Source organism: Cricetulus griseus, chromosome 2, assembly GCF_003668045.3.
Source record: "Cricetulus griseus strain 17A/GY chromosome 2, alternate assembly CriGri-PICRH-1.0, whole genome shotgun sequence".
Lineage (NCBI taxonomy): Eukaryota > Metazoa > Chordata > Mammalia > Rodentia > Cricetidae > Cricetulus > Cricetulus griseus.
Window position 1 is genome coordinate 461,437,263 of NC_048595.1, and position 24,479 is coordinate 461,461,741.

General features: G+C 39.8%; 1 protein-coding gene across 3 annotated transcripts in view; it reads left to right on the forward strand.

Annotated features, from left to right (window-relative positions):
- The first annotated feature begins 4,017 nt into the window (after positions 1–4,017).
- Yes1 (YES proto-oncogene 1, Src family tyrosine kinase) overlaps positions 4,018–24,479 on the forward strand; it is a 55,059-nt gene continuing 34,597 nt past the window's right edge. The window contains exon 1 of one of the 3 annotated variants that reach the window (XM_027398953.2): positions 4,018–4,146. The gene's annotated coding sequence lies outside the window, so the exon portion shown is untranslated. Of the gene's footprint in view, positions 4,147–20,740; positions 20,804–23,797; positions 23,820–24,479 lie in introns of those variants that run through there. The other 2 variants (XM_035441179.1, XM_035441180.1) reach the window with 2 other exon arrangements.

A 24,479-nucleotide genomic window follows, 5' to 3' on the forward strand; every position in this document is an offset into this window, starting at 1 on the left:
TGGTAAACATTCTAACTTGAACTTCTTGCCTTCAAGCAAAGTTAGTTTCTACTTTTTCTAATCCATATGTAAAGATATCCAGAAGTAGCAAGCTGGTAGCAATTTAGTGAAGTTTAAACTCAAGGCCAGAAACACTGCCAATATTCTTACACACTAACTGCAGATGCCAGAAAAGCACAGGCCAAACACTCAACGAAGGCTACTTGTTCTAGGAGTTATAGGGACTGCAAATACAGGTCTTGGGAGGAAACGACTAGCCTATCAAGCAGGCATATCAAATGGCTTTCAATTTATTCCAATTTAGGGTAGCTGCCTCCAAAACTATGCTGAGCTGGAGTCTGAGATTGGAGTTAAGTGCTCAGGGGGAGAGTGATGCCATGAGAAGCCTTCTCCCTTTCAGCCAGGTCTCATGTATACAAGCCTGACCTGGAACTCAATACACAGCAAAGGTTGACCTTGAACATCTGATCCCTGCTTCTACCTCCCAAGCTTTGAGATTACAGGCCTGTACCTCCACATAGTTTATGCAGTGCCTGGATGGAACCTACGGCTCTGTGTAGGGTAAGCAAGCACTCTTATCAATTGAGCTACATTTCCAGACCCATAGATTTCCTTTGTTAATATAATTTTTATGTGCTTTGGTGTTTCACGTGCCTGCATATATGTCTGAGTGAAGGTGTCAGATCCCTTGGATCTGGAGTTACAGACAGTTGTGAGCTGCCATGTGGGTGCTGGGATTTGAACTTGGGTTCCCTGGAAGAACAGTCAGTGCTCTCAACTGATGAGCCATCTCTTCAGCCCCTAGAGATGGCTTTCTGTATTTCTCTCTACATAGGATACACAAAGGATATCAAGTGCAAGTTCAGTGTGGAAGTTGCAGTTAAAAGAGCAGAATGAAGTATCAACTCCATATTCTTTGGAATATGAGTTTGAAAATGTAGGCAAGGGCTGGAGAGATGGCTCAGCAATTAAGAGCACCAACTGTTCTTCCAAAGGACCCAGGTTCAATTCCCAGCACCTACATAGCAACTAACAAACTGTCTGTAACTCCAAGATCTGACACCCTCACACAGACATACATGTAATCAAAATACTGATGCACTTAAATTAAGAAATAAAAAAAAAAGTGTAGGCAACACTTCCTAGTAGAAGCATGCAGAGTGAATAGTAAGAGATAGAGTTGAAAGTGGGGATTTTGTTGTAAGGCTGGGTCCAAACTAAAAAGAAACTTAAAAGGATTGAAGTCAGAGGATATGTCAATGGATCCCAAAGTAGATGCCAAAGCAAAAAACAAGACAGTCTCAAAACAGCCCTGATCTAGGGAGGTACAGAAAGTAGGAGTGAAATTATAAGATTGTATACTAGGTAGCCACAAAGTTAAAAGTCAGAGAAAGTAACAAAAAGCAGCAAGAAGACCAGGCAGATTTGATAAACTTCATAAATGTGTATTCATTCTAGGGCATGTTCTAGTCCCTCTGTAATTCTGGTTCTCTTAAACAACCCTTGCCCAGTTGAGAGGAAGTAAAAACAAAACCATCATGCCCAGCACAGGGTAATAAAATTACAAAGTTTGGAAACGTAATGGGTCATTGTACTGCTTCAGAGAGTTTGGCACAATGAGTCTCACTCTCAAGAAGAAATGCCTGAGCCTACAAATCTTATCTTAGGGAGGCTCTTGTGTTCTTCCTGAATGTGCCCTTGGAGTAGGCATTGCCTTCCAGTCAGCTGGAAAAGGCAAAGCCAAGGTGGGACAGATAATGTCAGGTGCCATGTGGCTATAAGGATATCCTGCTTCTAAGGAATAAAGGTCATCTTAAATCTGGCTTGTGGTGGGGATGGTTCTTTGAAATCATACACTGCATGCCTCTCATGCAGAGCAGCTGGCTTTCCAGTCAGAGGGAAAAGAAAACCATCATCAGGGCCTTAGCGATGGGGGTAGATCTTTCCCTGAGAGCAGAAATTTAACCTAAACAAAAACATTTCCAAGCAGAATCACAGGTTTCATTGGGCAACAGTTCAACTTCTAATAATTCAAACTTCCAGCCAAATAATTTTAAGCACCAATAAACTTTATAAGAACACCTTAATTTTAGAAATACTTAGTATAGTTTAAACTTTTCCCTGACCTTCCCCTTCCTCCCTAGGACTGACTTTCCCAGAGGTTTCAAGATAGGTCCTTATCACACCGTAACACTGTGCAAGAGGGAAACATGGGCTGATATCCTTCATTTGTGCATTTCACAAACAGGTTTTTAGCTCAGACTAATTTCCATAACACCAAACTCAACAAAACTTGCCAGATTCTGTCACTTTTAAAAACAAGTTTTAAATATTTCTAAAACTAAAAGCCATCACATGTAACTTGTAATTTGTAGGTGTAATTTTTGATGCCCCCTCCTTACCCTAATTAGAATACAGAAATTGTGTATTATGGCATCTATCTGCAACTCTAGCAACTAGGAGATGGAAGCAGAAGCAGGATCTCAAGGTCTTCCTCACCTACACAGCAAGTTCAAAGCTAGCCTGGGCTACACAAGACCCTGTCTCAAAAACAAAGTATAACAAACATACACAACAAATTCAAAGCAGGTTAGACTAACATTGAAGTTTGTTTTTGTTTTTTGTTTTTTGTTTTGCTGGATTGCTTTAAGATTGAGTTTAGGGGCCCAAAGGTATTTCTATTATATCTGGAGCTTTAGAAGGGCAACAGCTCAAGTAAAGTCGTAGTTTCAAGAAAAACGGAATATATATCTATATGAAAAACTTAATGCCCCAGATAGTCAATGGCAAAATAAAGCACCATTCTACATCACATGTAGTTAGTTGTTCGTGTGGATTCCCATACCTTTCCTTTGAAGAAACTTTATTCATTTAAGTTCCTAGAATACCAGAATACTGACACAGTTGATGGTGCTATTTAGAATATGCCGAAGATGATTCTGAACTTTGCTGAAAACCACAAAGGAAACCAAGAGTTCCACATTACTACTTCAGATAACCCCATCAAACACGAAATACAAAGGGGAAATTAGAGTCTAACAAGGCAGAAGTGCCTTTTGCAGGACTACATCTAGATTCGGTCTCTTGACCTTGGCTCACATCTTTACCCCAGTTCCTTCTGAACCCTTCCTTTTCTACAAGGCAAACAGAAAAAAGATGCACAGCCTTCGGAGAAAAACCCTTTCATCATGGTTTCTCCACTTCCGGGGGCCCTTGCCTCAGTTTCCACATCTGTCATGCAGAGTCACAGTCAGAGTTCCCTATTACTAGGATCAAATAATATGTTGTCCCGCGCTAAGTGAAAGCCAACATTTCTAGGAGAGTTGCCAACACAACTCAGCTTCGGTTCCCCTCCCGGCAAGGCTGGTTCGACCTACAGTCAACAGGAAGCTTCTGGGGCAGGGACAGGATCCCAGCTTCGGAAAGAGGCCAGATGAGAACGTTTTTGGACCGCGACCAGGGTGTCAGCACCGCCCCGCTGGCTCACGCGGCTGGGCTGAGATTTTACTATCAGTGACAAAGGGTGCGCAGACATAAGGCTGAGAGACGAACAGTCAAACTCTCTCCAAAGAACCTCAACCCTGCCCAGCTCCCTAACAAAGCCCCACACCCCTCGGCGCTTCAGAGAGCGGGGCCGGACTCCGCTTCGCCCGTCGCGGTAGTCGGCGCACTGCAGTGCAGGGCGCCGCAGGCCCGTGCCGCTGTCTTCTCACGCCCCCTCAGGAGCCCGCCTGGCCCCCGCCGCCATGTTGGGCTGGCAGGCGTGACACGGCCTGGCCTCCCAGTCGCCCGCGGACCCCGCACAGAGATCCGGCGCCGGAAGGCGCTCCAAGCAGGCAGCAGGGCGCGAGTTCCGGTGAGCGGGCGCGCGCAGGTAGCTGCAGCCCCCGCCCCGCGCGCTGCCGCCCCCGTCGGGAACGGAGGGGCGGGGCCAGCGAGGAGAGGAGGAGAGAGGGAGGCCGCGGGGTGCGGGCGCCCGGGAATTCCCTCCTCCACAAGTTACGCGTCCCAGGCCGGCTGTGCCGTCGTCGCTGCCTCCCGGCGCCCTGCGAGCAGGAGGTGGAGAAGGGAGAGGGCCCCGCCGGCGTCCGCCTCGGCCGGCCACCTTCTCCCCGCAGCCACCGTGCGAGTGCGGCCAGAGGGCAGGTAAGCTCGTGACGGGGCCTCACGACGCAGGCTGCTGACCCCAGCCAGGCAGCGCTAGGCCCCGGCGTTCGTCCTCTCGCTCTCCGGCTTCTCGAGGCGCCGCCGCTCCTGCCGCTGTCCGCCTGCGGGGCCGGGAGTCGGGAAGTTGGGGAGAAACTTCTCCCCTCCCCCGGTCCGGCCGGCCGGCCGGCCGGCGGGCGGGCGTGTCTTCTGGGCGCGCTACCTGCTTGCCCCCAGCCTCGGTCCCCGCCCCGTCCAGACCTTCCCGATCCTGCGAGCGTCCTGTTAGGGGTCCAGCCTACGACGGGGCGGCTGCTGCACCCTGCGTCCTAAAGGGCGTGGGGTCACTCGCGAGGGAAGGCGAGCAGCGGGCAGGGGAGTGGCCCCTTCTTGTCCTAGCAGCTAGAGGTCTGTGCCCCCCTGACGCCCGCAGCAACTGTCCGGAGCCAGGACCCGGACGGGGCGGGGTTGTGGTGGTGGCTGTACATGGTTTGATTGAAAACCGCGACGAGTTTATAAAGTTTTCTTTTGTTTGGGGTTGAGGGTGTTGGGAAGTGTTATATTCAGCGGCCACTTTTAAGGTGCCATGCCACTCCGCCTCCTGTTGAGTTCGGCTGTCTATCTTGTGTTAATGAAAATTTTGTTTGGAGAGTGTGTTTTTCTTCTTGATAATTACTTCCAGCTTTTGGTTTATTGGACATGGGGAAGAATTGTTTTAAGAAAGTGGGAATATCGTTTCTGGTACAGGGACTGATGTAATGAATGGGGCACAGCCATGAAATGATTAATGGCAGTTATCAAAGTAAATAAACGAAGTCTGCAGTACAGCACAACTTTGCAGCTTTGTCGTTTATTATGTGTGTCCCAGAGCTGTCTTTTTATTTAAATGATTTCACAGGATACTGTGGTGTAGTATATTCATGCATTGTCTCGTAAAATTACTGTACCCAAAGTATCTTGACAATTGAAAGTATATTTAGACATCCTGTTAAATTTCTAAATTTAAAACGTTACTAAGTGTGCGTGTGTGACTGAATTTAATGTAAAGTACATATCAAATTTATTAGCAAGCACAGTGGTTGTGGACAGGAAACATTTGAGTGGACAGATAAGGGATGTTAAGTTAAAAGCCAAAGTTCTTACATGCATCACATATTCGAGAACACAAACTGTAGGAAAATTGTTTACTAGGAATTTTTTTTCTTCTTCTTGCCATGTCAACATTTAGCTAAATTTTGTTTTTTAATACCAGCAAAAGCTCAGTGAAGAATTTAGATACTGGTTGACACTTCAGAGGGTCCTAAATTTGAAGAAAGAAAAAAAGATTGCCTTTGATCGAAACCTAAATACAAGACCGTTTGTATCCATGTTTCCAGCATAATAGATAGAGGCTTTTAAAATATGTACTTTGCCATTACTACGGCAATATTATCATAGCTTTAATTTTGCAGCTAGTTTTCGCTGACTTCACAAACCACAAAATTGACTCCTTTCTGTTCAGCTGAAAGTGAAATTACAGCCCTGACTTGTCTTCCTGGGAGAGGTATAGAATTTGTCTTATGGTCAAAGGATAGTATTAATATATAGTCAAAAATTTGTTTTTAGTTGAGGAAATTCTCCAAAAAAAAAATTGTCTATGCAAATAAAATTCTATATCATTTGTGTTTATAAGTAAAGAACACACTGAAAGATAAATGATCTAGTACAAGTGAAATTTTACTAACCCTTGTTTATTTGTAAAGATTTGCATAGTTCTAGTGGTAAATAGCCTATTACTATGGGTGATTTTTCTTTAAAATATATTTAGTTCCTATTACCATATTTAGGAAAGAGGCCTAAGTATTTTTTTTGAAGAGCATTGCTAAATTCTGATGTCTAGAAGTGTAAACTAAGTGATAAAACTATTATTTAAAAAGAACTTCAAGGAAGTGATTTGCATAAAAACAAAGACTGGGAGGGAGGGAGGCAGCTGTGATAAGGGCCCCCACTTCTGAAACAGTAGGAAAGTTCTTTTTACCCTGGGGTCATGGAAGTGTTCTTAATGTAATTCAGCAAGTCATACATTTATGTGTTTTTCTGTCCCTGGGTTTTATGTTTTACATGGAAATATTTTTAAGAAGTCGGAATGTAATGCAGTATAGATGGTGTGTAGATTAAATTAATAGTTTGGTTTTTGGCGTACCTTGGTTTCCTGTCGCATCCTTTAATCTTTCCCCCTTTTTAAAAAAACTTTAATCATTGGTGACTGACTTTAGAACACTCCCTTGGTTCTCCTTTGCTAGCAGGTTTAGATTTCCTGCATCATAACTATCATATACTAGCTTGTATATATAACTGCCTTGAAAATACCACACACTTGCAAATGTACAGTAATGAGAGAATTTTGAAAAAAAGTATTTCTCATAGAGTTCTGGGTTTTTGTTAATGTTATTTTAATGTTTTGAGAGAAGTCATTGTACTTTACTAATGTTAAATTTAAGTAGTAAATAGTAAGTAATCAAAACGTTTATTGAATGAATGGGTGGTGTTCTGAGAAAATAAGGTACCATGACAAAGCTGAAATAGCAAGTCTTGACTTTAATTCAGTTTTTCCCCCTGGAGCAATAATGCTTTAACTAGAAAATTTCAGGGTTAGTTTTGATATTCTCATGAGATTCTTACTATGTAGTGATTTTTTTTCTTTATTGACACTTTATGAGGTGTATAGAGTCTGAAGAAATAATACACTTTTGTTGCAGAAGAAAGCAGTGACAGTGATGTTTCAGAGAGGCAGAGTTGTTGTTTGATGCTGCTTTATTTATTCTGTGTAATGGTTTGCTGTTTTAGCTGTTGATTTTGTTGCTTTATATTGTTGTAATGGAGCACTGAAGAAGAGATTGCATCTCTGCCAAATTCTTATGTCACAGGAACTTTGCCATGTTGTAGAGGTGATGTTTGTTACTCTGGCCTTGTGTGAATATTTACAGGAAGTTTTAGTAAGATCTTCCATTGTTCAGAGGGCTACATGGCTAGGTCACCTTTGTTTCACATTTAAACTGGTTTATAGTATAAATACAAGTCCTCTAGTAAGATCCAACTGCTTATCTAAAGGAAATACTTTGTTCCTATTAAAGTATTTTGGTGTCTTAACCAATACTGTGTACAGTCATTTGTGTATGGCTACAGTAGGGTATAGATTTTCTTTTTTCTTTTCTCAGCTGCTCCGGTGCCACAATTAGCTGAGTATTGCTCAGCTGCAGCTGCTGGGTGATTATGAGCCATCCAGCTCCTGTCTAAACTCAGAGGCATATTTAGCAAAAGGAGCTGTAGTAACAGTCAGGATAGGAAGAAAAGAGTCAGTGCTGCTGCCTGTGTCATTTGAGCAAGTCTATGCCAAGGGATCCTTGACTGCCCCAGCACTGCTATTCTCTTGGGACCAGCCAACTTCATGGCAGCGTATCTTGCTCTGAGTTGAACTTTACACTCAAGATTGGGAAGCATACTCCAAGAAAGATGGAGAGTCCTATGATTACATTTATATCGCGATATACTGAAGGCCTGAATTACAAGCCTCAGCGCCTCATCTCCTTGCCTGCAGTGCTCTTCGGTATCTCTTGTTGGGTTTCATTTAATATATTCCATTTTGCTTTAACTACTGTTGCTTTTGGGGAGGATAAAGGATTGCAGATGTACCAACGTACATTCTCCTTTTCTAATAAAAAGTGTAAGACCCTCAGAGGGGTTAGTTGTAGAACTAGCTACCCATAGCTTATTCCCTGTTGTCTGAATGTTGAAAGTAGAAATCCAAAATTCTTTTTTCCTACTGTTGGTATTTGAGAACATAAGCCTTGACAAGTACAAGAACTTGTCATGGTAGTCTGTCTGTATTCCTACCTACTGGGGAGGAGGCTAAGATGGGAGGATTGGGAATTCAACACCAGCCTGGACCATTTAGTAATACTTTGTCTCAAAGAAGAAAGCAACATACAAATACTGTATGAGCATATATGGGAAACTTCAGACTGGAAGATGCCGTGAGCAAATTTTGTTACCTCTGCAATGATAATCACAGCATCTTAAACTGCTTTTTTACACCTATCTACTGAAAATGCAGGGACAATTCCTTTTACCAGTCCTGGCAATACCAGGTGGTTCAGGGTTTGGCTAATTTGAGGTATTTATTAGACAGAGTTCAAACTTGCATAAACCTAAGGAAGGAAAAGATATAGAAGACTGTTTGAGCATAATCAAGTATACGTTATCATTAGGCCACTTAACAAGAGACTGGTGAGATATTCTCTTCCTTTGTGTTACACAAAGCTCATATGACAGCTTAATTCCCTTAAAATTGTAATTACTTTCTGTGGCTGTTGTAGTTGACATAGTGTTTCTGTGGCAAGGGGCTTCTTTTTTTAATAGTAATCTGCAGTAAAACATTTTTTAAAAAACTCTGACATTTATTTATTTAGGTGTGTGGAGTGTGTGTGTGTGTGTGTGTGTGTGTGTGTATGTATGTATGTATGTATGTATATGTATGTATGTATATATGTATGTATGTGTAGCTTTCTTTCCTTCCATCATGTGTGTTCTGGAATTGAACTCACTTTGATCAGCTATCTTACTAGTCTAAGAAATAATCTTTGAATTGTATCAAAGATGTGGTTTGGGGTATAACCACATGACTATAACTATGGACTTTTTAATCCATAACAAACATTTTATGTGTGTCTTTACCACAGAATTAGTAAAATTAGCTTAGTGCTTTTTATAGATTGAAGTTAAATGTCAGGCAAAACACCAATGTACATAAAATAAGAATAAATTATTTTTAAACTTTTTTGTTCTACATTTTATAAAATGATTTTAAACAACCTTGCAAATTCGAATTTTAAAGTTTTTAAAGTTTTCTTTATAAACTTAAAAACTCTTTATAGTTAAAGTTAAACTAGTCTTTAGGAGAGTTTATTTTAAAGAAACACTTTACAGTTTTGACATGTTGGTTGTGATCCTAGCCTTTAATGGCAGAACCATCTCTCCAGCCCTATTTTTACAGTTTTAATGGCTATAGAAAGTCTTAAGTTCTAAAAATAATCGTGGTTTTTATCTGAAATACATTTGGTAATTTATAATTTAGGTTTGTTTCTGCCTAGGATGAAAGGAAAGAGATGTGTTCATTTGCTGTCATGTGTATAAAGGAATGCATAGTTCTTGGGACACATTATGCTGGGTTTTTTTGGGGGGGGTGGGCAGGAAGTGCAGGAAGGAAAGTGCTGACCACTGAAACTTCAAGATTGTTTGGTTTATGGCCTGTGTTGCTAACAATGTATAAAAGAATCTTAGGTTGTTTCAGCAGTTTCTCTCCTCTCCTCCCTCCCCCCCTCTTTCTCTCTCTCTCTCCCTTTTAATTTTTAGTTTCTTATCATTCAAGTGAGTGGAGTTGATGGCTTACATATATAACTTAATACTTAGAATTGTTCTGAGGCAGATTTATTGAAGTCTAACCTTTGTTCTCATGTGATTAGTCTTTTACAGATAAAGATACCTTAAAGTAATGGCAGTCGGGAATATGGAAAGGAATAGAGAAGGAAAATACGGTATAATGAGGAAAGAACAAAAAATGAACTTTTGTAACCCTAACCCATGCTTTTTTTTTTAATTACTGTACAGTATTCCACTTATGACAGTGAGTAGTTCCATAGCTTTGCCAATTTAGTAAACTTTTTAGGTAAGAGGTTGTTGAGCCAGATGGTTCCTAATAACATTTTAGTATTGTGTAATGTGTAAAATGTTACTTTTGATATCTTTGAAGTTTTTGTGATTTTGATAAATTTTTATGAAAATGTTTTAGCCTGAGATTTACAATAAAATTATGTATCAGGTACATAGAAATGGTGAAAATAAAATAAAATAAAAATAGTAATCCATGGGCTTTGCAAAGAATATTCTCAAGCAAATATAGTGTTATTCCATTCATTGAATGGACACTTACTCTAGTATGTGACAAAAACTATGCTAATTTTGATTATAAAAGTGCTATAACCTGCTGCTTTCTAGGGATTCATGGTTGGTAGAATTGGCTATGATTATGTGGCTGCTGTAAATTGGTAGACATTTTTAGTGTAATAATCTATTACAATACTTTTGGCTTTTGATGGTTGTAGTTGTTTAAATAGGAATGGCTCCCATAGACTCATGTATTTGAATGCTTGGTCACTAGGGAATGGCACTTGCTGGTATGTCATGGGGGGTGGGGGGGTAGGCTTTGAGGTCTCAGATACTCAAGCCTGGCCAGTGTGTCAAGGCTCTTCCTGATGCCTGAGGATCCAGATGTAGAACTCTCACCTTCTCCAGCAACCATGTCTGCTTGCACACTGCCCATGATGATAATATAATGGACTAAACCTCTGATCCTGTAAGCCATCCTATGATGTTTTCCTTTATAGGAGTTGCCGAGGTCATGGTGTGTCTTCATAGCAATAGAAACCCTAACTAAGACAGTGCTGTTAAGTGTGTGATACTTTTGAAACTTTGTTTTTTGAAATAGGTTTCCTCTGTAGTCCTGACTGTCCTGTTTCCTCTGTAGACCAAGCTGACCTTGAACTCAGAAATCCACCTGCCTCTGCCTCCCAGATGGTGGGATTCATAGGTATGGACCACCACTGCCCAGCATAAATTGATTTCTTTTTTTTTGTTTGTTTTGTTTTGTTTTTCCAGAGAGGGTTTCTCTGTAGCTTTGAAGCCTGTCCTAGCTGGCCTCAAATTCAGAGATCCGCCTGCCTCTACCTCCTGAGTACTGGGATTAAAGGCAAGTGCCACCACTGCCTGGCTAGAAATTGATTTCTTAACTGTCCTTTAAAGCAGTTAGCTGTGATATCACTTATCAGATAATTCATGGCTACTTGGATGAGGACATTGCCACACTGTAACAGGAAAATAGCTAATCTCAATAAAATTCAGATTTAATTTTTTAAAATTTTGGTTATTGTGTGTATGTGAATTCATGATGGGAGGAACCATGCCTGCCACAGCATGTATCTGGAGGTCAGAGGACACCTTATAGAGTGAGTAGGTCCTCTCCTCCCATCTTTACATGGATTTTGGGGATTGAACTCAGGTCACCAGGTTTACATGACAAGCATCTTTACCCAATGAGCCATCTTACTGGCCCAGATTTATTTAGTTTTTTTGTTGTTTTTGGTTGTGTTGTTTTGTTTTTTAATTGACAAAGTATAAACTCCTTGGTAAGGGTATTTAATTTTCCTTAAAGAAATATTAAAATTTGGAACATAACAAATATGGATATTAGAAGTCTTCACCTTTGAAGGTCTGCAGAATAGATTTCCTGGGAGAAAAAACCCTAAAATTGCAAGTAAGTTGTGTTCCCAGTTTATTAGTTTTTGAAATTGGAATGTTTCCCCAGAATGTCTTTTCCCGTAATGTAACCTATCTGGTTAGATTTCTATGTAACCCATTAAAATTATCCTGTAAAACCCTCTGAAACAGGTGTAGTAATAGCATTTTGGTAGTAAAATGCATTTTAATTTTCAGTTTTTAAAAATATGTACTGTGAATTAATAAAATGTTGGTCTACAAATTTTCTTAAGTATGAGTTAGATAAACCTATTGTCTAGTCTGTCACCTCCTTTGTACCTTTCCAGCCCCTACTCTTGTTAAGAATCAGTAAGATGCCTAGTGAACCTTGTGTAAAGAATTATCTGCAGTCTCTCCTACCTGCTTAGTAAGCTTTTTGATACCTACTATTCTTCTTTTGATGCCTCTTATTTTTCCCTACAGGATAGAGTGAAGCTTCAAAAAATAAGACAGGGCCTTGGGGAAATGATAACTAACATGATATTGAGTTTATAACTTTCCTCTTTATTTTGTCCTTTTTCCATTTTCTATCTCTTACTAGGTTTGGACATAGAGTAACAAAAATTAAAAAAAATAAAAAAGACTGTTCTGTGACAGGTTTGTTGGGATGCTAATATTTAACATGGGTTATCATATTTAATATGAATGTTTTTAATATGTTTCCAAATACACAGAAAAATCATGGAGGACATAGGTATTCATTACACTGGAGCAACCGATGATGTTTGACTTACTAGAGATGCACACTCATGATTTAGCAGAGCTAGGATTTGAATCTAGACCTTTATTCCTTGTGAATGAGAAACAGTGGTAGTAAAGCAGGGTCTTATCCTTTTCTTTTTATCATTTTGAATTGGAAGCAAAGAAAATTTTTTACTTACACATTTTTTGTTTTTGTTTGTATGCATGGTTTTACAGTGTAACTAGACTGGGTTTGAACTAGCTCTGTAGTCCAAGCCAGTTTCAGATTCTTAGTCTTCTTGCCTTTGCCTTTCACTTCCTGGCGGTAGAATTAGAGACATCTGCCATCATCCTTGACTTTTATACTTTTCTTTTTAATGGAAGAAACTTTTTGCAGCAGAAGCTGTGGTTTGTGAGTTTATCGTGGAAAATGATACAAGGATTCTTTATAAATGTCCAGCTCAGATTAACAGAGACAATTGTTAGTATGTTTTCCCAGTTTTTTTCCTCTCTAAATTTAATTTATTGAAAGAACAAAGAAGCACACAAAAAATGATTTATTCACTCATGTTGCCCTTTGCCCTTCTGTAGGTTTAGGTACATATACTTTGTATATAGAGTGTCTGTTTATAGTCAAGCTCCCATCATGTGTAATTATATATACAGAAAATACTTGTATGTGTGCACATAGAGCTCGTACTCAGATTGAGTCTCTGATTCATATTGTTGATACACAATATCGCTTTAGTGGCTAAACTGTATTATTTATTCTTAGATGAGTTAGTAGAAATAAACCATACAAGCATCATCTTCTCCACGTTTTAGATCATGCTGCACAAAGAGGTGCTTTCGAGGTTGCCAGTGTTTGGATGGTGATTTTCTATTGGTCAAACTACATTGGGAGGAAGCAGTAGTTCTTCCATAGTGGTTCATCATTTTAATTCTTACTGTCTTCCATATGGTTTGTCTCTGTCAGGCCCCCTAGCTGCTCATAACAACTTCACACATAGAATAAAATGAAATTTTGGTGGACAGTTATCTTTGTCACAGAAATGACCCAGTAATTAAGTTGGATACCGTCATGTCCCAAAGAAGCCTGGGATAGGTCTCACTCTGTACCTATGGCTCCTCCCAGCACTGCACTCTAAACCTCTCCTTCCCAAGTGCTGGACTTCTACTTCCCTTCCTCTTGCTTTAGATTCATGTATAACTCAGCCATTTTGTCTATGTACCCACTTGATCTCTTGGCTCACTCCTGGCCACTTGGTCCATGGCTCTCCCTCTTGCCACGCTCCTTCTCTTCTCTCTTGCTCCCCTTCCCCACCCCACTTCTCTCATGGCCTGGTTCAGTTTCAGTCTGCTGGCCATACTCAGTTCGAACCCTTCAAGATGCCTCTAGCTGTTCTCTTCCTCAGATCTATAATAAACTTCCTCAGCCATACCTTGGAGCAGTCATGTCCTCGCTTTTTCATCTTGATACCTGTGTAGTATTTTCAGCTTTCTACTTAGGAACTTCTAAAACTTTATGCGACAATTTTGATAATCATAATGTTTGACTTTTTAATAAGACTTTAAGTGGTTTACCTATATACAGTTAACATAAATTTTAAGTTTTTTTATTTTTAATTTTTCTGGTTTTTTTGAGACAGGGTTTCTCTGTGTAACACCCATAACTGTCGTGGAACTAGCTCTGTAGACCAGGCCGGCCTTGAGCTCACAGAGATCCGCCTGTGGGGACTACAGGTGTGCACCACCACTGCCCAGCCTTTATTGCAGTTCTTGAAGTGTGTGTTATTATGTTTTTTGTTTTTTTTTTTTTTCTCTTTTAGCTCTTTGGACTCTGAGGGGCTTGCCACCCAGCTCTCAAATATCACAAGCACACACACAGAGAGAGATAGAGGCTTATTGGTAGTTATGAGTGCCTGGTCTTGGCTTGGCTTGTTGCTAGCCAACTTTGTTAACTTAAATTAACCTGTCTACCTTTTCCCTCTGGGCTTTTATATCTTACTTTCCTTCTTACTCCATGGCTGCCTGAGTGTCTGGATGTCTGGCCCCTGACATCCTCCTCTCCTTGTCCACTTGTTGCTCCTCCTCCTTCCTCGGTTCTTCTTCTGTTTATACTCTTTACCTGCCAGCCCTACCTATCTTTGCTCCTGCCTCACTATTGACTTTTCAGCTCTTTATTAGACCATCAGGTGTTTTAGACAGGCACAGTAATACAGCTTCAGAGAGTTAAACAAATGCAGCATAAACAAGTCACACATCTTAAAATAATATTCCCCAACAGAGAGAGAGAGAGAGAGAGAGAGAGAGAGAGAGAGAGAGAGAGAGAGAGAGAGAGAGAGAGAGAGAGAGAGAGAGAAAGAGAATATGAGTGAATGCACCCAAACTATGTGTGGTAACTTTAAGGAGTTGGTTCTTTCTTTCTGTCACATAGACATGGATCCCAGGGAATCATACAAACTTAGTCATTAGGTTTGGTTCTAAATGTCTTTACTTGCTAAGCCATCTCATCAGGTTTGTTACGCTTATTTTTAAATTCACTCCCTAGCACTGCAAAAATTAATTAAAACAACAGCATTTAGATTTTTCCTTTACATAAATGCTTATTAGAGGGAAAATTGATAATCATGTATCACATTTAACATGTATTTGGAACTAGGGGGTTTAACTTGGTGGTAACAGTGTGTGCTTATCACATGAGGTGCCAGGTTCAATCCCCAGCATCAAAAAACAAAAACAAAAAACAAAAAAAATTTAGCTTTCTTTTAACAGTATTTTCCATCAAAATAATTATATATACAAAATTTCCTAGTTAGCTTTAACTATTAACCTGACAGCATAGGATCACTTAAAAAGAGAGCCTCCCTCCAGTGAGGTATTGCTCTGTCCCGCGCGCTATGTTCTCGCCGGCAAGAATCACACAGGACACTCGGATCCTTCTGCAGGAAAGCTTTAATGCATCTTGAGAGTGGGAGAGCATAAGCTTACCAGAGCGGAGACCCTGAGCCAAGAATCCCATCCCTTAATAAAGGCTGGCAACGGCCGCCTGGGACGTGTCACCCTTTGAATGGCTTCAGCTCCTCAGGCCAAATGAGCCACGGGATAGGCAGAGATCAAAGGAATGGAAATTACCCAGCGCCTGCGAAATAATTTACATTTGGTGCCTGCAGGCACCATCATTGTAATGGAGAATGCAGGAACGGCTCCCTACATTGCTCAGATCATATTGGTCTGTAGTCATGTATGTTAGGTATTGTCTGATTGTTGATTGTGTGAAAAGGCCTAGTCCACTGTGGCAGGAGGTCCTGGATTATTTATGAAAGCTAGCTAAGCTTAAGCCAACCAGGAAGGCAGTGTTCCTGTTTGAGTTCCTGCCGTCACTTCCCACAGTGGTGGGCAATGACCTGTGAACTGAAATAAGCTCTTCCTTCCATCCCTTAAGCAATTTTGGTCAGAGTATTTATCACAGCAGCAATACTTTCTAGTTATGTTCTATAAAATCACTATTAACGTTAAGTTACCAGCCACTGAACATTGATTCCTTAGGGGAAACCTAGAATTATGTTCATAGGAGCTTTTGTAAATAAACTAACTGTTGTATGTGTGCTTTGGTTTAAAAAAAAACCTTAATATATTTTATTGATTTGGTAACATCAGACTCAAAAAATAACACTAAATTCTTGCCTAAATGTAGCTTTTCTAACGCTTGTGTTTTCTCTGTTAGACACAGCCTAGACTTCTTACATTTGTGTATTTTTATTTATTTTTGAACTTTTTAGATAGGGTCTCTTTCACAACTCAGTGATTGACTAGACTGGCCAGCCAGCAAGTTCTAAGGATCCTCCTGTCTCTTCCTCCATGTTGTATATCAGTTTCCTCTGAGATTAAAACCTTCCATTTTGGAGGGAACCTTAAGATATAGGAAAGTGAAACACAGGATGTTTTAAGAGGAGGTGGAACATTCCATCCTGCAGGGGAGCTCCTTAGATAGGAAGTGAACTCAAAATAGCTTCTGGAAGTTCCTGAAACTGACCAGATTCTCCAAGAGTATATAACCAATAAAGTCTCAAGACAAGCCACGATACCTACAAGACTGTTTGATCACTTGGGCTGTCTTGAAGAGACTCAGACCAACCTAGCTGCCCGAAAGCATAGCTGTTTTAAGAGGCTCAGACAGTGGACTACCAGGAAAGAATACTTTATCTGTTGAACTGCCTTCAAGCTGTGCAATGTGCTCCAGGTTTCCAGCCTTTTAGCTGGGATGGATTTTTGGTAATGTAGCTCTCTTAAAGTCATTTCTGGTCTTATGAATAAGCCCTTAACCATATTCCTGTAAGTAACCCCAGTAACATTCATTAGTTGACTGAGTTGGATATCTCAACTTCGTCTGTCATTGGCTCCCTGTCTGGGATGAGTAGGCATTTATTCCCACCTTTCCAGGAATAATGCCATACAATACTCCCCAGCACTGAGATTGCAAGAATGTTCTGCCAACCTAGTTTTTACATGGATGCTGAAGATGAAAACTTCCGTCTTCATGCTTGGGTAGCAAGTACTTTACTGAGTTATTTGAGTTATTTCCATACCCTCTTATTACACTTATGCATACTTCAGCATGATCCCTCAACACAAGGACATTTAAACAGCAAAAATCAATAAAATGCACAAAAATTTAAAAGGCACTAAAAGGCTACATAAAAGACACTCAAGAAAGCAATCACCTTGTTCTACCTGTGCTAGGAATGTATGCATGTGTCAACTCAGTTTTTGCAGTCCTTTTGAAATGCCTTGCATATTGATTCAGTGAGTCCCAATGTATTCTAAGAGAATGGATGATCATGTGTGTGTTAATAATGACAGTTACAGTAGTGAATATTACAGAATGCTGATTGAGCTAACCAAAAACAATAGACAAGTTGCCTTAGTTCTTTGAGTCCACTGCTCAAATTTAGCAGTCATCTAGCATCTCTTCCTGTAGGACAAGAAGAGAAGAAATTGCTTTAAAGTTTGGTAGTGTGGTAGAGAAGGAAATCACACCCATTCCCTCAAATCTCCCCATCTTTGAATCCTGGTGGTTTTGGTAATTGCTCTGTAGAAGGCAGCTTCCTGCCAGTAAGACTGTCCAAAGGGGAAAAGAAACTCTGTGATACAGTAAGAAGAGCTATAATTCTCTAGACTGCTGCTCATTGTTTTACCTTGAGAGTTAAATTAATAAATAAAAAATCCAAATTTGGACAGCTTGTATTGCTTAGTATAGAGTTCACCTTAAGTCATGACACATTTTGATACAAAAACATGGTGCCTGGACCTTAACAGTTAGCCCTGTGTTATCTATATCCTCAGATACAGACAACTATTTGCCATATAGGGACTAGGGATATAGCTACCTTGTTAGATTTGTTCTTTCATTCTGAAGGGTCTTTTTTTTTTTTTTTCTTACCCTGTTTTTTTGTGACAAGGTTTCTCTTTGTAGCTATCATGGCCTGGAACTAGTGGATGCCCAGTAGACAATTTTACCAGTTTTCAAAGAGTCTTTGGGTTTCTGGAAAATAAAGTATGTAGGCATCTGTTGTTAATCAGCCTTACCTTTCATGTGTCAAAATACCTAAGACAAGTCAATTAAAGGAAGAATGGTTTATTTTGACTCACATTTTCAGAGGTTTTTAGTTCATTCATGGTCAACCAGCTCTTCTACTTTGGGGCCAAGGTGAGGGAGAATGTCATGTCTGGAAGCATATGGTACGTACCTTACGGCATCCAGGAAGGAGAAAGAGACTTGAGGAGAAAGGGAGGAAAGAGTGCAGATCCAGGAGCAAGATAAACTCTTCCCTAACATTCTCCTAATGACCTGCTTCCTGTAACTAGACCATAGCTGGTTTCTACCCCACTTCTAGTGATGCCCTTAAATATGAATCCATCATTGAGTTGATCAAGATCCTCAAGATCCAGTCACACAGATTATCAAAATTTTAGACTTTACTGCTAAGCTCTGGGAGGCTCAGAGTTTTCATCTTTCATCTCATTCCCATGAAGCCAGAACCTTGCAAGTCCTTCAAACGCCAAAGGACTGACTTTGCCTAAAGCATAGGGGTAAACAGGATTCCTAGTCCTAATGAGAGACTAGGGAAAAAGTCAAAGGTATAAAATAACCTGAGGACCTTCAGGGGTTTTGGTCTTCTCAAGTTATATCCACTGTAGGATACATCCACACTAATACAGTGCAACTAAAGAGAACCCAGTTTTTTTTTTGTTTTGTTTTGTTTTGTTTTTTTAAGGAGGGGGGTAGATTAAAATACCAATAAAAACATCCTAAAATATAAGTCTAGTTACTTCCCAAAACCATATCAGCAGGCAACCAGGCCTTTAGCAAATGAGCTTCATGGAACATTTCAGATTAAAACTATGTCTCAGTTTTGTTTCCTATTGTTTCCTATACTCTGACAGAAACAACTTGGGGATAAAAGAGTTTATTTTAGCTCACAGTTCCTGGTTCTAGTCCATCATAACAGAGCTATCAGAGGGGAAAACTCATCAGGAGCCGAGAGTAGATGTGTATGTACTTACTTCAGCTCACTTTGCATTTTGCCACTCTTTAATTCTCTCTACTCTTTTTGTTTCTTTGTTTTTATTTTTTAAGATGATTTCTCTGTGTAGACCTGGTTGTCCTGGAACTCACTCTACATGTAGACCAGGCTGGCATCAAACTCAAGACTCAAGGCCTGTCTCTGCCTCCTGAGTGCTAGACATTCTCCCCACCCACTCTTCCTCCCCAGTCTCTCTATTCTTCCACAGGTCAGGATTTCCTACCGTGAGGATAGTTTGGTGTCAAATTGACACCAATAAAGAGAGGAGGGAACCTCAATTAAGAAACTGCTTCGGTAAGGTTGGGCTGTACACAAGCCTGTAGGGCATTTTCTTAATTAGTGATTGGTGGGGGAGGCCCAGCCTATTGTGGTTGGGTCTGGGTTCTGTAAGAAAGCAAGCCACAGGGAAGCAAGCCAATAAGTACCAACTCTCCATGGCCTGCCTCAGGTTCCTGTCCTGTTTGAGTTTCTTTCCTGACTTCCTGTGATGATGAACAGTGATATTGAAGTGTAAGCTGAAATAAATAAACCCTTTCCTTCCCAAGTTACTCTAAGACACCTACCTAGGAACACTTGCTACTCACAGTGGACAGGTCTTTCCACCTCTGTTAAAACAGTCTTCCCACCTCCACCATACCAACTTGCTTTAAACCTGAGATTCACTTCCCAGGTGATTTGAGATTGGGTCAAACTTACAATTAAAATTAACCATCACAAACCATAGCAGCATCTAATAGGTTTTGACATTTGAGCTGATCTGAGATTGCCTGTTAAAGATAAAGTTGTGTTCTTTTCTAACAACTAGTTGGAAAATAATTGCTTGCATATGCTATTCTGGTAACTTTAAGGAGGGAAAAAACCTATAGAATTTTATTATCATTGATAAGAGCTCAAGAAGTTGAATAGTAACCATTTAGTGAACACCAAATATATACAAACCCCAACTTTTTGTTGTTGTTGTTGTTTTTTGGTTTTTCTGTGGCTTTGGAGGCTGACCTGGAACTAGCTCTTGTAGACCTGGCTGGTCTTGAACTTACAAGAGGTAGAGATCCACCTACCTCTGCCTCCCAAGCGCTGGGTTTAAAGGCGTGTGCCACCACCTCCCGGCTTAAATCCCAACTTTTTATATGTTTACTTTATTGATAACAGGGCAGAACTTTCTTAATGGAATTTTCAAGTTGAGAAAAACATCTTTTAACATGCTTGGCTGTTAAAACATCAAGAGATTTCAAAACTCTAAAGGCAAACTATACCTTTAGTCCCAGCACTAGGGAGGCAGAGGCTGATGAATCTCTGAGTTCAAGGCCAGCCTTGTCTACAGAGCAAGTTCCAGAACAGCCAGGGCTACACAAAGAAACCCTGGCCTGACACCCCCCCCCCAAAAAAAAAAGATAGGGTCATCCTATGTAGCCCAGGCTAGCCTAAGGTGGTCCTGCCTCAGTAATCTTTCTGCCAATAATACATATATATAATTGTAAACAATTGTACATGTAGGTTCAGTATAACATGAAGAAAAGAAAACAAGGGAAGTTAAAAGGGGATGCAGTACCAAATGCAGGTACTAGACATGTATAAAGCTGATTGTTTTTCTTAATTCTGTCATAGACTTTGGTTTTGGTGGTGGATAAGTACATAAAATATATTTGATGCTGAAAGCATAAAATTTAGTGGGAAGCTTCACAGTTTGTTTCAAATGCCAATTCTAACTGGCTAAGTTGATTAAGTTGTGTAGACTATGGGGTTGGTTAATTTTGGTGTGTAATGTTTTTATTTGCAAAGTTTTATTTTAAATAAAGTTTTTAGGGGGCTGGAGAGATGGCTCAGAGGTTAAGAGTACTGGATTGTTCTTCCAGAGGTCCTGAGTTCAATTCCCAGCAACCACATGGTGTCTCACAACCATCTATCATGAGATCAGGTGCAAGTTTTTAAAAAGTTTTATTTTTTAATTGTTCTCATAGATGTCAAAAAAGGAATAAATCTGATGGACTGATACCCAGAAGTGTAATAACTTGTTTCTAATGATTGAAATCTTACTGAAGGTAATTAACTTTGTTGCCATAGTTGTCAATTGGAGAACTGTTGTTTTAAGTTTTTGTTGTTGTTTTCCCAAAACAGGGTTTCTTTGTAGCCTTGGCTGTCCTGGAACTCTGTAGACCATGCTGGTCTAGAACTCAGAGATCCTTCTGCTTCTACCTTCCTGGTGCTGGATTAAAGGTCTGTGCCACCCGCTCCCCCTACATAAACATACCCACTTGTTTTAAATTTATTCATTTTCTTTTTTAATTGAAAATATTTTTTATACAATATATTCTGATCTTGGTTTCCCATCCCATATCCTCTCCACTTTCCCACCCTTCCAACACATGCCTTCTTTTTTTCTCTCTCTCAAGAAAACAGGCCAAAAAAACCCAAAACAAGCAAATAAGAATAAAATAAAATGAATAAACAGCAACAAAAACAAAGAGAACAGAAACACACACACATAAAACATAAAATGCAAGATCAGAAATCATAATATACTAACAAATGACCAATAGGGCAATAAACACCCAAATGAAACAACAAAAGATGTCTAAAATTGAAGGAAAAATTTGTAGATTCAAGATACCTTTATTCAGATAAATACCAGCCAAACACAAGCCAGAGCAGCAAGGCCAGAGAGAAGGGGTAGCAGAAGGGGAAGAGAGCGTTCCATGTGCTTGTGGTCGTTTAAGAGCCCATGCCCCGTCATTCTGACCTCACCTTGACCACGCCTTGACAGGTGTGGTCAGGCACACCTTTAGCCAGCCCTTAGGAGGCATGGTTATGGTGTCTCCCTACATAGAATTACCTCTCAGTTTGTTTTGTTGTCATTCTACTACTAGGCTTGGGACCTATCCTTAAAGTATGGTTTGTATATCCACACTAATTTTTCCTTTTCCAGCAGTTGTCAGTTGTCTTCTTGGTTAGGAATAGGTGCTGATGTCTACTTCTCCCTCTCAGCACTGGGGATCCTGTGTGGATTAAACCTTCGCAAGCCCCTCACATGTCGCTACATTCTCTTGAGTTCATATGTGAGTCAGTCCCATTGTGTCTGGAAGATACTGTTTTCCTTGGTCATTCATCCCCTCTGGCTCTTACATTCTTTCTGCCTCCTCTTCTGCATAGTTCCCTGAGCCCCAGGGGGAGGGGTTTGATGAAGACATCCCATTTAAGACTCAGTGTTCAAAGGTCTCTCACTCTCTGCATATTATCTAATTGTGGGACTCTGCATTAGTTTCCATCTATTGTATAAGAAAGCTTCTCTGGTGACTTGAGTGAAACACTGATCTGTGAGTATAGTAGAATGTCATTAAGAGTCATTTTATTGCTTTGTTCCTTTGGCAGAACAATTGTAAAATTTTTAGATCTTGAGGCTTTACATTAACTTGAAAGCTTTTTAAACTTATATACCACAGCAGAAAATAAAGTATGAATGATTTATAGTTCTTTGTATATTGTATATCACATCAGGTCCTTCTCATGGCAGTCTATCAAAGACTTCATTGAAGAAGCCGTGAGCTGGGCATGGTGGCATTGTCCTGAATCTCAGTGCATGGTAAGTGGAGGCAGGAAGATCTGAAAAGAAACCAGGAAGCTCCAAGTACTTAGCATATCAAAACTTATTTCTTCAGGGTCAGTTGTTTGTGTATTTAAAGTGTGTATGGTGAGGGGAGGAGCTTGTTCCCAGAGTAAGTCCGGCAAACTCAGTTTTCTGTAGATCACATTTTCTGTTCTTTGACTCTTGGAAAGTTCTTTGTTTGCTTTTTAGTAGAGAGTGTACACACCCCATCGTAGTCTGCCACTTCCTCCTCTCTCTCCATGTTTTCTTTTTTATGGTCCTTCCTGTCCTTTGCGCTTTGTTCTAAAGTAGGTTTTAAAATGAAACCAGAGAAAAATCATTGACTATTTGTAACTCATTGAATTGCTTGACTGGTAGAGATGCTTGTTATATATCTTTTAAAAGTAAGTTTATAAATTAATCTCTGAAGGTTTTTTTTTTTTAACAATTACTGGACACTGAACCCATTGTTTTACACACATTAGGCACATACTCTACCTAATCATTACCCTTCTGAAAGCTTTCTTAAAGATTTAGAACTTTGTTGTAAACTGGAGCCATCTGGGCAAAATGCCAAACTACAACTTCATCCTCTAGCTGTTTATAACATATGATGTCACAATTGGTTAGCTTACTAAAATTGGAAAGAATATACATTTAAATCCTTTTTTAAAGTTCAAAGGTGTTAAGTCTGAGAGTTTTTAGTCTCTATTACTACTAATAAAGAGACAAATTCCTGGTGAGAGGTGGTTTTTAAAGTAAGTATTGATTGAATAGTGAAGCTAGCTGCCAATAAAATTACCCTATTTATAAAGTTTTATAGATAGCTAACATATAATACCTTATCTATGAACATTAGGAGCATAAAATGTACACAAGGCTTCCCTAGTGGGTGTGTGAATAGTGGGAAAACATGTAGTTTAGAAAGAAGAAAACCTGGGTTCCATTCAGCCACATCTCTTTTAAGAAGACAGCTTTCCTCAGCTCCAGGTTCCTCATGTAATATATAGCAGCTATGTCTACTCCTAGTAACAGGTTAGGATTGTGTGGGGAAATAAAACTTGGGAGATAAAAATTACTATCATCATGTAAAATACTGTTTTTTGTTTTGTTTTGTTTGTTTTGGAGACAGAGTTTCTCTGTGTAGCTTGCCTGTGTTGGAACTTGCTCTGTTAGCCCTGGCTGGCCTTGAACTCACAGAGATATGCCAGCTTCCCGAATTCTGGTACTAAAGGTGTGTGCCACCACTGCCCAGCTGTAAAATACTATTTTCAAATGAACTTAACATACTATATACCATGATAATAACACTGTTATAAAGCAGGTTCTAATACGTGAATTCTTTAAAAGAATTATTTTATTTATTTTTTTGAGACAGGATTTCACAGCCCTGGCTGGTCTGGAACTCAGAAATCTACCTGCTTCTCCTCCCTGGTACTGGGATTAAAGACATGTGCCACCATACCCAGCTAAAAGTAAGGAGTGATATTTATAAAATTGAAAATATAGAATTGATGTCAGAAAACTATTTGTAAAACTTTTCCTGTTTGAGTCTAGGAGAAATATAAATACTAGGTTGGTTGTGCAGTAAAATTCTTTAGAACTAAGTTACAGTTCTTTTTTTTTTTTAAGAAAAGTTTAAATGAACATATGTTATTTGTAGGAGGAAACAAGACCTTTTGAGATCTTCCTTCCTCTGTCTCCTCCTAAATGCTGGGATTATAGATGTGTATCACCACCATGCCTGTTTTTTTGTTTTGTTTTTGTTTTTTGTTTGTTTGTTTTTGTGGTGTCATTTGTTTGTTTGTTTTTGTGGTGTCAGAGATCAAATGCAGGACCTGGTGCATGCAAGGCAAACCATTTAACAAACTGAGCTACATCCCCAGCCCAATATTCAGCATCTTTTCTAGAGATACCACATTTTTTCTCTTCCTATCCTTATGTGATACTTCCAGCCTGAATTACTTAGGGATTTAAGAAAACATCTTTTCTTTATTGTCCATGGCTTTTCCACACCCCATTGTCTCTCCTTACAAGACTATGTATCTCTGCCTCTTGATTTTTTCAGATAAGATCTTACTGGTCTTTCCTCTCAACCCCAAGACTGTATATGGAAAATAAGCAGGTAATAGGGA